At 36.7% G+C, this 11,481-nt stretch overlaps 1 pseudogene; it reads left to right on the top strand.

Moving 5' to 3' along the window:
- On the top strand, positions 1-11,086 carry LOC107670570 (trehalase-like; annotated as a pseudogene).
- The last annotated feature ends 395 nt before the right edge of the window (positions 11,087-11,481 follow it).

The raw sequence follows: 11,481 nt of genomic DNA, 5'->3' as shown, positions 1-11,481 counted from the left end.
ATGAATACATCAGTCTGGGTTAGTGGGTGGGAGGGAAATGGAGAGAATTGGTTTCAAAAATTCTGATAAATTTGGAAGTTCAGGGTAAGGAAAATTTTATCTCTAAACTTTGCCCTTAAATTTGCGATTTATGTATTTATTTTTTTTTCTTAACTTCTAGGTACTTCAGATTAAAATGACCAACCAAATTTAAGAAATCAAAAGTGGTTTTCTTTATTTCTTTTCTTTGTTTGTTTCGTTTTCAATTTGGACAATTTCAATTGGCATTTTTCTCAGTGATGCTACAATTTTAAAGATTTGAGCTGTGTAAAAATGCAATGGTTAACATCTGTGATGGTTTTTGTTTGAAAATAAAGCTCACTGAAGTTCCACATGTGTTTAAGGTGTCTTTTTACTGAGTTTCTCATGACTGAGAACCCACTTTGTGTTGTTGTATGAGTGTAATGTGAAGAATTCCATTTGTAAGACCTCTTACAGTAATAGTGCACTGTCTAGTTATTAGTCACGGTTTTATTTACTTTTCATTCTCCTGTTCTCATCTGGGGACACACTCCTGGCACCTTGTGACAGGTTAGTTCCTATAACTACCTTCTCAGTCAAGGCTTCATTACTGAAATCGGAGCAGTTTATCGGCATTATCCAATGAGATGGCTACCTTTAACACTGAGATGAATATTTTAGTAATTATTACTTGGATATAAACACGTGCAAATCTGTGTTTGTCACTTGGATTATGTGAAATGATTTGTGAATTTCCTTATGAAAGATGAGCTTTGAAGATGGTCCTCGCTGTATTATAAAAGACTTCAACAGCCACCAGATGGTATTCACATTATGGGTGAACTTTGAGTCAGTGACAAAACAGGTGGAGTGTTGAATGCTGAGAACCTGAGCTTTGAACCTTCATCAAAGAAGAGCAGTAGAGAGAAAGTTCTTGATCTTTGTTTTAAGAGCTTAACCTGTGAAAGCCAGACAAGAAGTGGGCAGACAAACAAACTGCCCTGTTATTCTGTGCATCAGATGCCTGATGTGTGTGTTGCCACCAGTCAGATCTACTGCACTGGAGAAGTCCTACGACAGGTCCAGATGGCTAAACTGTTTGATGATGATAAGTACTTTGTAGATATGATGTTGAGTACAGCTGCTGGTGAGTCAAGCATTGTTTGATTTGTTCTGATGCCCATCTGAAAAGCTCTAGGCCTGTGATTTCCTGTTCCGTTATGTTCCTGCTTTCCTGTAGAGGTCATTGTGAAGGCTTTTGCCAATCTGAGCTCAGGGTTCCCAAATAAGACCGTCCCATCCTCAGTTCTTGCAAAAATACTTTGAAGAGCCTGGTAAGGAGTTTGAGCAGTGGACTCCTCCAGACTGGCATTCAAAGTAAGAACATTTTGAGTGGAAATGTCTTGAAATGGCAGGATAGTATGAGGATGGTTCACCCAAAAATGAAAATTACTTTACTTGGACCGTGTTGACAGCACAGGGCTTCCAAGAAAGTCAGAGACCGGAACTGTATGACCCGAGGGTGCGTAAATGATGACAGAATTGTCATTTTTGGGTGAATGCTAATGAAACCACATCCATTTTGTTCCCTAGTCCATAGACCAAAATTTTTGTCCAGGGTGTCGGACTCAAAATATCGCAGCTGGGTTGAAGAGCTGCACGGTTTATGGAAGTCCCTTGGTCGAAAGGTAAATGTTGGTTTTCACTAATGTATGGGAGTGTGTACCGCTAACTAATATTTATCTTCTTATTATGGCTGTGCAGATCCGTGATGTCAGACACCACCCAGAGCTGTACTCACAGATTTACACCCCACAGGCCCACACCCAGTCATCGTGCCCGGTGGCCATTTTAGGGAACTCTATTACTGGTTAGTCTCTCTTGATCTGAATAAAGACGATGGACTTGACAATAGTGACCGCTAGAAACGTTTATTGAGCAGAGTGTTAGAACTGGGGAGGAGAGCAACCCATACACTCCGGCCACACTCTTCCTTCCTTTGCTTTTTCCCGAATTCCCATCACATTATTACCCTCTCGGAGGACTCACCACCAAAATAAAAGTCCTTACTGAAAACATGCAGGAGTAGAATACAATGAGTATTAAACAAACAAGTTCACACATACAGACAAACCTAACCCTAAACATTTAAAGACAGACCTGTTGTGAGTTCTGTGGTTGTCAGTCAATGGAATGTGCTTTTGTTGAAGCCATCTGTTTAAATAGTAATGTTTAAAAGTGGAATTCATGGTGAAAAACCACATTACCCATGATGCTGTGCAGAATGCTCCACCAAGGGACTGCTCAGTCCCATGAAGCACTGCAAATGATATAATCGAGTTGGTCCTATATATATATATATATATATATATTGCAAAAGACTTGAAATATATCGTTTCTGTAGATGTAATCAACAACTTTAAATGAATAGCTTTATATTTCACCATCGTTTTTAATTCACAATGCTTATATAGGTCTTTCCCTCGCTATATTCTAGTCTATATAAGTACATGGTCTTCTACCTTTCTTTTTCTTTTTGTCTGGTTTTGTAATACTTTTTTGCTTCAAATAAAAAATGTTATTGTTGTGATTCACCCCATTGCTGTTTGGCCTGGTTCATAACACTTTACCAAAGACTGGCATCGGTAATTGACAACTTATGTGTGATGCTGCATCCACACCACTAGGTGTCAGTGTATGTCCATGACTAGCCCTCATGCTGGTGCACACACCATGTATGAATAAATATGATCAACATTGTCAAATCTGATTTCATGGTGACTTTAATATACACATAGCAGCACCCTGACAACTTCCCACAACACCACAGCATCATAATTAGTTCTGCATTGGCAAAAACCACTCATATTTTCTTCAGAAACTAATAATCGAGGTGTTTTTGTTCTTCATGCACTCATATTGGGTAATAAACGGTCTCCTTTTGTCTAAAATGACAGACACAGCTCGAGGAATGATTCTGAACTTTGTATACCTGTTGGAAAGGCACTTATTTGTCTTGATTTTCACACATACAGATAGAAAACACTTCACACATGTTCAGTTTCATGATTTCAAAACATTACCGCTAAGTAACAGATATTTGACTCATAAATGATTAAATGAAAGTCATTATTCACCTTCACGTAATCTGTATAATCTGTTTTCTAAAAATCTTTTAAAAGGGTTTTATTTATTTTTGTGGGGTTGAACTAAGAATGATTGCTTCAGCTCATATTTATTTAAGAAATACACAAGGTTTTTTCTCGACTCTTAATAATACAAAAGGACTTAAGCAGTGAAACACACACTTACTGTTTCCCTTCACTTCTGTTTAGATATGGCTTTGCCCCAAACGGTGGTCGGGTTTATTACGAGCGGCGTAGTCAGCCTCCCTTCCTTCCCCTAATGGTGGAAAACTTCTATGAGGTCACCGGAGACAAAGACTTCCTCAGGTAACCTTTCCGATTAAACTGCCTTTCTGCAGCTTTGTTGAATATTGAAGTGTTGCGCTGAACCGCTCTGAACAACACCTCTGCACAGCATGTGCTCTGTGTGTGTTTAGGCAGGTTTTGCCAGCACTGGAAACAGAGTACAGCTTTTGGATGCAGAATCGCTCTCTTGCTGTGGCGATGAGTGCACTGACTCGCATCCTGAATCGATATAATGTACCGGTGGACAGGCCCAGGTGAGACAACATGTTTAAGAACATGTCAGGGTCACCCCCAAAAGCAAAATGAAATTTTCTTTTGCATTAAGAAATTTTACATTTCATTCTTATTACGGTGATTGTTGAATACTGTAATGAAGTAACGCATCTGGATGCATTGCAGTATTTAAATCTGTGTATTTGCAGACCTGAGTCTTACAGTGATGATGTAGAACTGGCTGAGGGCCTGTCAGCAGGTAGGAATCTAGTTGCTCTATCAAAGCCAAAATGCAAATATTTTGATTCCTTTTACCTATTAAAGGAATAGTTCACCCAAAAATGAAAATTTGGTGCAAATGTATTCAGCCTCAGATCATTCAAGATGTAGATGAGTTTGTTTCTTCATCAGACCAGATTTGGAGAAATTTAGCATGATATCATTTGCTCACCAATGCTGTGAATGGGTGCCGTCAGAATAAGAGTCCAAACAGCTGATAAAAACATCACAATAATCCACAGTCCACTCCAGTCCATTTCTTGTGAAGAGAAAAGCTGTGTTTGTAAGAAACAAATCCATCATTAAAACATTTTTGATTTGTTGAATCATTGCTGCTGGCTAAAATACTCTGGAGTCTTCTAGAGAAATATGCACCGATCATTCGACCGTTCACAAGAGAAAACGGTCCAAAACCGTTCTAAACAAATATGTTGGAGGATTTTTTGATGTGAGAGGATAACAGATGAAGGATTGCTTCACAAGACATTTATTGTTATTAGCTGTTTGGACTCTCATTCTGACGGCACCCATTCACTGCAGAGGATCCATTGGTGAGCAAGTGATGTAATGCTAAAATTCTCCAAATCCGTTCCTATGAAGAAACAAATAAATCTACATCTCAGAATGGCTGAAGGTGAATACATTTTTAGCAAATTTTCATTTTGGGTGAACTGTTCCTTTAATATTTTGATGCTTACATGTACCACAACAAGATCATTACAGGAGTCATATTAAAAGTTTTTTTCTTTGTGTTTATGTGCATGAATATGAATATGTTTGTGTATTGCAGAGACTCTGGGTAAAAGAGTAAAAACACACTTATATGTATGGTACTGTACACACTCCTGATTTTAATGAATATTCATATTATTATTTTTTTTTTTTAATGTATGATTCCAACTAATTTCCCTATTTCATGTCTTCTCCCTATCATTGTGCTAGTTTGCTACTTCCAGATTTCAAACTAATTTTGACACAAGGTTTAAACACATCCTTTATAATACGGTAATACTACAATATTTTTCAAGTCAACAATAATATCACCTCATTAAATTAGAAAGATAAAACACTTGGCATTTAAGTTAAGGCAGAAGATTTCACACAGAGGAAATTATACTTTGTTTGATGGTCCATCTATTTGGCTATCATTTAATGTATCCATCTAATCAGTTTATGGCATTTAATTTAATAACTTCATTAGGCTGCTGCTTAAAGGATGGATGATGGTCATCTGTCTTCTGTGTGTGCTGAAATTAGACATAGATATGTATTTAATAAAAAATTGATTTTTTTTTAATCGAGTTCAAAAATGTCTTAATTCTCTTTACATTTTTTGGGAGGATTCTTTGATGAATAGAACATTCTGTAGAACAACATCTATTTGAAATAGAAATCTTGTGTAACAATGTAAAGTCTTTATTGTCACTTTTGATAAATGTAATGCATCCTTGCTTAAAAAAACACTTGAACAGTAGTGTATATTTGATAAAAAAAAAAAGATTTAGTTCCCTTAGGTATAATAATAATAATAATAATAATAAGGCAGCAGAGTTTGAACAGTGTGGTTTTTGTGTTATATTAAAAGCACTCTGGGATATTTTCTGACATCTTTTCCTGTAGGTAATGAAGAGAAGGCAGTGGAATATGAGAAGGCACTTTCTGCTAGAATTAAAGCTATTGAAAGTCTACTGTGGGATGCAGAAAATAGAGCCTGGTTTGATTTCAGCCTGGTGAACAAGACCCAGCACCTGTCCTTCTACCCATCTAACATGGCACCTTTCTGGGCACAATGTTACTCTAAGCCAGAGATGGGCGATCAGGCTGTGCAGTACCTGACGGTGAGCCTGTCACTATACAAACCTTGAATTACAAATTAATTATGTCAATTACTGACCTTTTATAGTGAGTGATTTTGTAGGCAGGCGACATAGACGGTATACAACATATGCGATGCTTCCTTCCTGCAGACAACCTCCAGATGTCTCACCTCTGACCTAATGCTGCTTTAATTCACCTTCCATTCACACTCACAAATTAATATTGTAATTTCTTTGCATCAAATATATTCCCTCTTGAGTAACACTGCAGTTCACTTCCAATTTTTCTCCTTATTAATTTGTCTTAAATGCAAGAGAAAAGTATTTTTAGGTTTCACAGGAAAAAGTGAGATCTCAAACAGTGGGAGGTTGCATTTCCCATCTTGTTGCTGAAGCAAACTCCATGCGCAACAGCAGATGGCACTCTTTGCACAATATTTCTGCTTTTCATAAACCTTTCCTGATTCTGGTCATTTATTCTCTCTCACCTTCTCTGTTTAGGGTAGCGGAGGTCTGGACTATCCTAGCGGGGTTCCCACTTCTCTTAGTGAAAGTGGGCAGCAGTGGGACATGCCCAACGCCTGGCCTCCACTTCAAAACATGATAATAGAGGGTATATGGTCATTTGATATTGCGACAGTCAACATGAAATCATATGAAGTTAAATTTATTTGTATAGCACTTTTCACAATGCACAGTGATTGAAAGCAGCTTTACAGAAGGTCACAGTGTTAATGTTTGTACCATTAACATTGCAAACCAATCCAGCTCTAAACCATGCAGTTTAGAACTGGGCGATTAAAATAGTTTACATTTTGCAGCAATACAAGCAATCAAGCAGTTGAGATTTACTATATTATATATTGTCCTATGCAAGTGTACTGTATGTATGCAGATAAAGTTGACATACTTAAATATCCAACTTTATAAATGAACAGGGCAATATTACAGTTACATATAATGAAATAAAAAAAAAATCAGACAGTTGAAATTTGCTATATAGTATATATTGCTTTATGTGACTATATATATATATATATATATATATATACAGTATGTGTGTATATATATATATTATATATATATATATATATAACAACTTAGTTACCAACAGTATTCAAAATACTATATATATATATATATATATATATATATATATACACATTTCATATAAAAAAATTATCTTATATTGGCCTCATGTTCTCGTTCTTACTATGCACAATTAATCAGTATATTTGTCCGTATTGTATGATAATTTGATCATACAAAAACATTTTGGTGAAAATGACATCAACTAGGCCTAAAGTGACCAGATCTCTTAAAGGGGGTGGTTGACTGTTTTTTTTTTTCTCCAGTGTGTTGTGATTGGCTAAACCGCCTCTAGTGCGCATCTAAAATTCCCGCCCCTCACCTCAGCGGCATGTTGTATTGTAAACAACAGCATCGTTAATATCGCGTATCAGTTTGAGCCCGATTGAGAAGCAGAGGATATTATGGAAGAGGATCGCGCAGAACCTGTGCAAGCACGGCTTTTAATGTTAGGCCTATGTTTTTTGTTTGTTGTTGTCTCATACTTTTAGATATGCTGTTATTTGTAAATGCTACTGCTTATGTTAGCTTTTAATATACGGTTTTATCCTGATTAAAACTTTAATACAGTACGGCAACTGCACGCGCGTCCATGTTTAACGCTTTTCATAGCTATGTGAAAATAAGTGTATACATGGAACAGTTCATTGTTGGAGCTGAGCTGAATGAGAGAAAGAGAGAGATGCAGAGCAGCGGACGCGATGAACCGTATTAAGAACCTCTGCTTTAGAACATTGATTTTGAAACTTGTGAATCAATTAGCATCGTTAGAAGACAGAATCGCATTTCATATATGAATAGATTTTTACATGCACCTCTAGTTTTCTCTTCCTCTTCTCTAAAGCAGCGCAGCATGGCCTCGCCCCCTTTGTTGCCTTTTCCCGAGGGCAGGGTTTATCTGGGTTTGTTACGTCACGAACCCGGGAAGTAACTTGCTCCCTATGAGCATAGGCATTAAACTGCCAGAATTTTAAAAGACGATATCTCCGTTTGCATTGAACTTTCAGCTTCGTAACTTTGCAAATATTGTTTATGCTCAAACAGCAACATTACACACTAACTAACGTTAAAAAAGTGAAATCGCAATCAACCACCCCTTTAATAAAATCAGGACAGTCACCATTTTTCAAGCCATGTTCTTTTGTTTGGTTGCTACAAATAAACATTTTAAACTGGGATCACTGTGATTCACACTTTTACTCTCATGTAAAAGCCAGCAGCAGTGTGATGTGTAGCCTTATGTAATGAGAGTGGGTGGGGTGTGTAGTTCTTTGACCTATTAATAGAGCAGAATATATTAAATAAAGAGCTACATCTGTTGGGCCAAACACATTGCAACGTCCAGGCTAACTGTAAGAATTCACTGTAATCTGGTCACCCTTCCGGGGCCGAGAATGCGAAGGGTTTTGTTTAATGTTAAACATAGCCAAATAGCAGTGGTAATAATGTTTTATATACAGTACATACAGTATAGTAGTGAATCAACACAGTATGCCATTACAATTGTACAGTTTTCTGAATATTTTAATTTTGTTTTTCACCTTGTAGTTTTGTTCATAGTTTTTGAGAATGAGGGCGTCATGGAACTTTATTGCCATTTGCCAAATTTGGCTAGCTTCAATCAAGTTAACTTTAAAATCAAGTTCTGTCTTTTTTTTTCCTCGCTGAAAGTTTTTCCACTGGAAACCAAATGATCAGAAGAGAACATGCATGAAAAAATGAAACATTGTGATTCTATAGATAATAATGGTTTGGTAATTTTCCAACAACTTACAGTGGTTTTCTGTTTATCGGAAGGCACAGGCTGGCTGTAATACATTAGCATCAAACACACATTTTGCAGATCAGCTACTTCAGTTATAACTTGAAGCAGTGAGCCTGAAGAATCTTCAGGCTGTTCAATGTGTGAACTAAATCACATTATTCCCTTCAAAATTCAATTACCTGCTGTCACATCTTGTCTGTGAGTATGTGAAGTGACTATTACAATGTGATTAATGATGCTCAGTTGTTGGTGAATTTGCCATTTAAATGGCCGACCCACTTCTCACCCCATCCATCATGTCTTTGCAGCTCTCTCCGGGCTCAATTCAGCCCACGCTAAAGAGCTCGCCTTCAGTTTGGCCCAACGGTGGATTCGGACCAACTGGCGGGCGTATATCAAATATGAGGCCATGTTTGAGAAGGTGAAGTCCACTAAGATTCACTCTGGGCTGTGTCTGAAATAACACTCACTATATCACTATATTAGTGGAATAATGTAGGGAATAGTGACCGATTTCGGATACACCCCCATCCTACAGCTGGACCTTCATTAGTTTCTGCATTAGTTTAAAATCACCATGAAATCAATAAATTCCTGATGAACAAACAGCACAGTCATCAAGAGGAATTGAACAATAATGGCATTGGTTCCAGAAGTATTTTTTTTTCCATTCATGTTTTTTGAAACATTGATTTAAAAAAAGTATTCATTGAAGCATTATCGCAACTTAACAAACTTTTATTTGAAACTAAAAAGTATTTGACAATCTAACAAAAAGACAAAATTACAAGATCGTGTACTTAACTGAGGGAAAGAACTACAATCCCATGAAGCATTGCAAATGACAATGTTGATTATATCTATAGAGAGAATATATTTTAAGTTAATTAAAAAAATGCATATTTATATTTATATACATGCATTTTTTTGCAATTAACTTCAAATATATTGTCTCCATAAAGACAAATTGTATATGAGGGAGACTGACTTGATTACGTCATTTACAGTGCTTCATGGGAGAGGCGGTTCCCTGCAAGCTTTTTTGGTGTGATTTGCTGGCCGTGATTCTGATTGGCTGAATTTTGCACAGCATCATGGGTAATGTAGTTTGTCACCATGAATTCCGTTGTTAAACATTAAGTTGAAATAATGCAAACAGAAGGCCTCAACAAAAGCATATGACATCGATTAACAACCTCGATGCTCACAACAGGTCTATCTTTAAATGTTTTTTTTTATTGTTATAAAAATTTTTTTTTAGTTATTGTTAAAAATTGAAGTAACCAATTCTCCCTATTAACTAGTTGCTTATTAACATGGCTATTATTAACATATTGGCTGTTTATTAGTACTTATAAAGCACATATTCTACACGACCATATTCTACATCCCTAATCCTACCCAATACCTAAACTTAACACCTTATTAACTATTAATAAGCAGCAAATTATGAGTTTATTGAGGCAAAAGTCATAGTTAATGGTTTGTTAATAGTGAGAATTGGACCTTAAAATAAAGTGTGACAATTAATTTTCTCCGTAGGGAAATCGATTTTGATGTATGCTGCACTCTATATTCAGCTGGTCATGTGATCTCAACCTGTCACCTGCTCAATGTAAAATTCCATTCTGAAGAGAGTCATTATTTTTGGGTGATTTTTGCTAGTGGTGCACACAAATGACACACAACAGCAGCAAATCTAAAAACCTAAAATAATGTTTAAAAAAATAAATAAAATGTTGCTTATAAATTCTTATGACTGTGATCACTTAACTTCCTCACTCTGCAATTCTCTTCACCCCATGTCCTTGGTACAGTACGATGTCAACGGTGATGGAAAGCCCGGAGGAGGTGGCGAGTATGAAGTTCAGGTATTAATGGTCTGTTCATATTTACATATTGAAATTCATAAATCTGCTTCGGAGCTCGGAGACATTTTAATCTCTAGAGGAATTAGGGGTAAATTAGAGTTCTTCAGCCCAGCAGAACCATTCTTGAAGTGTAGAATCTCATTTTCTCCTGGACCCTGAGGACCAATAGTGTCCAGAGAAGGAACGGCAAATTAATAGAAGCTCAGAACATCAGTTTCCAAGTTCATAGAATAAGTTTCAAAATATATATCATGAAAAATCTTTATATTAGACTTTGACATTAGTGTTGCAAGCTTTAGTAGTGCCATTGCAGAACCCAAACAGAATGAAACCATTTATTTATGGCGAATAGCTCGTCCCACACAGTTTATGCAACTGTGAATGATAACCCAAACCCTCAATCTTGTTTTTTTTTCTTTCTTCTCATTGTTGGGATTCGGATGGACCAATGGGGCTGCTCTGCAGCTGCTGAACCAGTACAGTGATAGGCTGAGCTCTGGAGGGAGTGTCCTGAGTGCCAGTGTTCTAACTGGACTCGTCCGTCCCATCTTAAAATCTGTGTTCTGGTTCTAATCCTGATCCGTGATCTCTGGAGACTGAAGCAGTGGAAACATGAGAATATCCCACATCTCCATTCAACAGCTGAAGCTGAAATGATTCAATCAATGTCTTTCAGTCTGACTTGCTTGTTTGTTTGGTTGTTTTTCCCCTTGTGTGTCTTTTATACAGAATCAGTTCATCGTCTTTATAGTGTACGTTTTGGTGCTAGTGAGCTATATGGGTAAATCTCACATTTTACCCCAAAAAAGACGGAAAAAAAAGACATTATATTGTACTGAAAAGTGCACAGTCATTTTATCTCTCACTAAATAAGTTTTACACAGATAAAAGCATAGTCCTGTTAATTTCATGATTTAGTAATACAATATTAAACTCATCTGTTAATATAATTTAATGACCTGCAGCTGACATTAACAAAGATGAATAAATACTGTAACAAATGAATTGGTCTGTTC

Source organism: Sinocyclocheilus anshuiensis, unplaced genomic scaffold (assembly GCF_001515605.1).
Source record: "Sinocyclocheilus anshuiensis isolate Anshui unplaced genomic scaffold, SAMN03320099.WGS_v1.1 scaffold140, whole genome shotgun sequence".
Lineage (NCBI taxonomy): Eukaryota > Metazoa > Chordata > Actinopteri > Cypriniformes > Cyprinidae > Sinocyclocheilus > Sinocyclocheilus anshuiensis.
This window is presented reverse-complemented; position numbering and strand designations above follow the sequence as displayed.